Here is a 6,039-nt window from a genome sequence, read left to right as displayed (position 1 = left end):
TTCTACACACAATTCCCAAAACTGCACACACAAAATGCAAAATGCCTCACATCTCCTTCAAAATGAAATACTGCATTCAAAGTACCATAAACACATCTCAATATGAAGCATTTGCATCAAATGGCAAACACCTTTTTCATAATAGTACATTTTTGGATAACACACTGTTGTTCTAAATCTAAAGCTCTTTTGTCTTTCATAGGCCTATATCTACATTTACAATGTTCTAGAGTGAAAATAATCTGCTGAGAGTGGTTGAAAAGTGCACTGTAAACAACAATGCAATGTTACAGTAAAACAGAAAATATTTATTGGACAAAACATCACGTTTGTAAGAGTAGCACAGTGTTGTATACAGTAGCATGAAACAAGAAACCAAAACTACAAACATATGTAAACCAAAGGTATCATTTTTAGAATAAAGAATGTGTGCTTGTGTGTCGTGGGGTGGGGGGGATTGTATGCACAAACAAAGTCTGATTGATTTGTAATGCTGAAATAGTCATTAGATAGTTGCATGCAGTATGGACGCCATTGTAAAGCTACTCAAGATGGGCTTTTCTCATGGTCAATCCGCGGTTGATCCTCCTCCATCTTCCTCTTCCTCCTCCTCCTCCTCCTCATTGTCATCCCCTGTCTGTCCCTCCTCCTCCCCTTGCTCTCTGTCTATTGTTGGCATCCATTGTTCAAAACAGGTAATCTGACCTTTGACCTCTATATAGGCCTATACTAAAACTTGGTTGTGTTGAGAAAAGGAAAGCAAGTCACTTCCTGTTAGATTTTTGTGTCTTAGGTAGAGAATTGTGTGTAGTGTTTTGAAAAAAAGTGTTTCATGCAATTGAAAACTGAGTGAAAGGCTGAGAAATAGCTTATGGTTTTGAGTGAGAGGTTTCAAAAATCGTGTGACATGAAAAGATTTTGTGTGTAAGCAGTTGAAAAAAATTAACAGTGGAACCCAAGCAGACTTTGAAAGATGTGGACAACTGATATAATACATTATATATGTTCCAGTTTAATGATACTAAGGACAAGTGTTTACTGACCTCAAGGGCATGAAGGGCTGAGCAAAGGAACATGCATGATTACAGCATTGGCAATTAATTCCAAATTAGAGAAAAAGAAAGGAGCAAGGTATAACTTATACTAATTATAATATATATATATATATATATATATATATATATGCTTTTATTTGATCATTACCCTGCATCACAGCTCAAATTGAGCTTGCTCTCATTAAAAGAAGATGGCATAAAGACAGCTTATAGACATAAACTCAGTCATACTGTGCGAATATCACGATAGCCTTTATTTGTGCCAGTTTTTCTCAGAAAGAAGTGGAGAAAACAGCAAATTGAAAATGTATGAGATTATGTTTCTTAGACGATCAGAGTCATAGGGGAGTAGTGCTTTGGGTTATATCAGACAGCCAGAGTTCAGTAAGAGCCCTATTCATTTCTCCTGTAGACAATGTTTGAGTGGCCTGTTGAGCATTGCTCAACATCAGCCATAGATTCAAGCATGTATAGACTGATTTGCTGCAGCATTTGGGACTATAGAATCTCTGTGAGCATGGCTTTGCAGAATCTGCACATGCTTCACCAGTCATTGTCTTTCTATCTTCCCTGGCAGTATCTTTCCCTAGGGAAAGAACTCGACTAGTAGCAGATCATTCTTGCCTTCTTTGCAGAATCCAGTCTGCAGTATATTCATACAGGGATGCCTTAAGTGAAGGTGCAGATACAATGTGGTTTAATGTGTCATCATCCATTACATCTTATCCTTTCTGCAGAAGTATTGCAGTAGTTACAGTAGCTTAGCTTTAGGAAATGAGAAAGCTAAATAGCACTAATGCCAGCTATATTTAAGATGATATGCAATATTATCAAACTAATCAGATACAAGGGTGGACTTGCACATTCCCATTCAGAGTTTTAGTGTACCGGAGTGCATTCAGTATTTACTGAGTGGAAGGCAGTGAAACACAAAGCCAAATATCAAAGAGCCAACAGAGAAAAGGCAGTTTAAAGTCTCCAGCGCCTTGCTTGTGAGAATGTGGAAAGAAACTCATCCAGATTTGCCATCCTCACACATGCCACCATGTTGCCCCTTCATATTAGATTTGTGATGTAATTATGGTGTTAACTGCAAGTTTAGAAATGTTTTTTGTTTGTGGTTTTGCTTTCCTTTGGAGGAAAATTGTATATTTTTAATAACCTGTGTCTTATTTACATCGTATTAGCCGTCATTCTATCTGTTATTATAACGTTTAACTCACCGATTTCATTGCTGAAATCTGAAAATGCAGTTACACCGGTTATTAAGTTCACTGTCCTCCACAGTCTAGAAAAGGTGCAGAATGGTTGGAGAATTACCTCTGAAATGTATGTAGGGTTTTGCTCTATTTCTGAAGAACTTATTCAGGAATGTGTTTATTCGATAGAACATACCATTTATATTATAATGTTAAACCATGTTTGCAAAACAGCTTTGGTATTTCAGTAATGTGTAAACAGACACATGCTTTTAGATTGAATAACCTGCTTTTTCTTGTACAGGTAATCCTGTAAAATGATCCTACTATTAAAATGAGCACATTTATTTTGCATATCAACACTGTTCACTCAACAGTTTACTGGTTGTTACAGATGAAACCACGAAACCGCTCATCCTTTGATCATAAAGATTAACTTCTAGACAAGGTCATCCCTGCCTTCAAATGGTGCTTTCAGGTGTGTCTCAATAATAATCGACAGGCAGCAAAAACATCCTGTGCAGGACATTTACCAGAACCAATCGAATATAATCCCAAAACATAGCAAATTATGAAGAAAAAGAAAAGAAATACTGTGCATTTTAAGTTAAAAGTTTACCCGGAGCCTGAAGATCAGACATTCCATTGATCTTCACCCTCTGTAACTCCAGTCGGTTTGTCAAGATGTTCAGAGTTTTTGACTACTGCTACAATCCTGCAGTTATGCCTGCCGCACATCAAACACTATTCACAACAATGAACAGACTGCTTAAGATTCAACTGATGTTTATCCAGGGATCTGAAACATGCATTCTAATCATATCTTCTTGGAAGAGATGAGCCCTCTGAACGATCAGAAGTTAAAGTCTTGGACTTCTGGGTCTTTTTTCTACTTATTAACTCTTTTACTGAATGTGACATGGCTAACGTGCAATAAACAAAAAGCACCTACTGTATAACTTGAAATGACGGGAATAGGGGCGACCTTGAGCTCACTTTGGTAGAGCCTGTGCCCCATGTGAGCTGAGTCATTGGCAGCAGCCCAGGTTTAATTCCAACCTGTGGTCCTTTGCTGCATGTTATCCTGTCATTCTCAAACTATCATAAAGGCAATAAAAGCCCTAAAAAAATAATCTTTAAAATGACCAAAATACTGTATATCATTTGGAATTTGCAAAACAATGAAAATGCATCATGGAATGATATATCTTGTGCACATCCACAGCGAACTTTTTTGTCCTTGTGACCTTTAACAAGCTGCGAGTTGCTTTGATTTTCAGACAAAATAGGACCGCCAACAGATTCAAGCTAACACTGACACACAGACGGATAACAATGAACACAGACAGGCGGCAGCACAGATATATGCTCACAGCAAGAGACAAACTGAGACCGACGTTTGCAGACGAACAGACTGAGAACAACCCACGCAGACAGACTGAGAGTGACCCACACAGATATGGCAGGACAGCCAGTGGAGACAAAGGGAGGACCAATTTGGCAAGCAGCAACTATAGTAAATCTTAGAAAGGTGTTCATGTAGCCAGTAGGTGCATTAGAGTTTCCCCAGGGCCTTCTAAAAACTGATGTGAAAACAGCTTCTGAAAGATTATCAAAAAAGTTGAAGTTGCATGCATGCTGCCACACCGCTCAACTAAAAGCTTTGCTGCAGTTCATATAGCATTTCAGAAGCTGCACCACCACCTGTAGTCTACATTCCTCTATTGGGAAAGTTATTGTTAGTTCCTCCCAACATCCTGCTGTGCTAAGCATGGTTCTTTTTCGCTGGGAGTGACAAGGTCAGAGCCTAGGTGACACATATCAGTGCTGTACATATTCTACATTCACATAACGCGAGTTGGCTGACTGAACAGAACATTTCAAAAGACCAAAAATTAAAGCATGGAATGGGAAGTTTTGTCTATACTGAGATGGGAGAAAATTACAAAGTTCAAGCAAAATGAGTTTCTGCACCTTCACAAAAAAAAGAACATGAAAGAAATGGTATGCTGTCCCTTCATTAGGGCATAAGAGAAAAATAAACAAGAAAATATATCAATTATACATGCATGCATCTCAACAACAATTTGTTGCACTGGTAGCTATTCAGTCAAATTGGGAGGATTTGTTAGACAAATGTGTCCCATGGAGAAGGCTTTTTACATGCATTTACACAACTACAGGTACCTTTGATGTGTCATTTAGAATTTGACAACTAAAACAAATTTACAGATACTTGCCTAGGAAAATGCTTAGAAAATGGGGCATTCAACAGTGTGGCTTAGGTAGATTTTGTGAGGAGGAAGATGAGTCAGACTTTCATCTATTTGGTATTGTAAGGACGTGGCATTATTTAAGGTTAAATTTGAAAAGTGTATCTCTGTTTACAACTCCAATTTTTATATTTGTCCCTTGACCAAAATATTTGGCGATTTAAGCGATAATGTAAACATCAATATTCTGATGATGGGTAAATCATATAAGCTACAACAAGACAACAATAAAACACTGAATGATTCAAAATGTTTTTGAAATATTAGTGGGTTCTTGAAAAAGATGATTATAGGAATAAAGCAGATAATTTCATTTTTGAATGTGGGTGGGATACTTTGAGTCAGGGTGTGAGCTGGAGTTAAAAATAACATTGGAAGTCGACATAGACACAAACAAACAAATACTTCTATGTGTATGAATATAGATATGTCTGTGCATATGTGTGTGATATATGTGTTTAAGTGTAGATATAGATATATATTATATCTATTTATATGTCTATATATAGCTATGGGTGTATTTATGTATATGCATATTAACTAGGGGTGGGGGAAAAAAATTTGAAGTTGGAAAAAAGGTAATAAATTGCAATATATCACAGAATATTGCAATATGTTTAAAATAAATCGCAATAATATCATGTCGTGACATAAGTATCGTGATGATATTGTATCGTGAGGCCTCTGGTGATTACCACCCCTAATAGTAACCTGCCTTTTGTCCTATATTGCAGTCTTTAATGTAACAATAACCATTGTTACATTAATTACGCTACAAAGGGAAGCGTCTTCTTTTCTTCAATTTTCTATTGTTATTTTTCTTTTTTTTCCTCTTCTAATTTATTGTTCTTTTGTTTCTGTCGGCATATGTTCATTTACATGTGTGTACATGGATGTTGTTTATTATAATAATAATAATAATAATAATACAAGAAAAAGCACATGAACAATTTATGGTTTCACATAAATATGACAAATTATTACAAATTATACATGTCCAAAAACTACATGTGCCCATGTGTGAAATTGTTGTTTTCACATGTCGGTGTTCGATTTTACGTGAAAATGTAACACATCTCATTTCACATGTGATAAACAAAGAACGGCAACATTGAAAATATGTTTTAATTAATCAGAGATTGGTGGCTAAAGGTTGTGACCAAACGTATGAAAGTCTGGAATGAAACCAGAACCAAGCCGTGGTTTACAGCTATTGTGTATACAAAGGCAACAGGGAATGGTTTAAGGCATTACGTATATTATATGAAGAGTACATATTGCACCCTTGTGAAACTGGTAGGGAGAGTGGGTTTAAATGTCTGGAGTGCAGCCAAGTATACTGCCAAGAGAAACAACAGAAGATATATTACATCTAACACCATCAATCTTCTCAACAAAAACAGTTAATAACATTTCTCAGTGGGAGTTCACTGCGGTACAGTACGTGCTCCTCAATAAAAGGCAGGTAATTCAGATTAGTAGCAATGTATTAAGACAAAAAGATAAAAATGA

The sequence above is a fragment of the Sander lucioperca genome, chromosome 22 (genome assembly GCF_008315115.2).
Source record: "Sander lucioperca isolate FBNREF2018 chromosome 22, SLUC_FBN_1.2, whole genome shotgun sequence".
NCBI lineage: Eukaryota > Metazoa > Chordata > Actinopteri > Perciformes > Percidae > Sander > Sander lucioperca.
Note: the sequence above shows the minus strand (reverse complement) of the source record.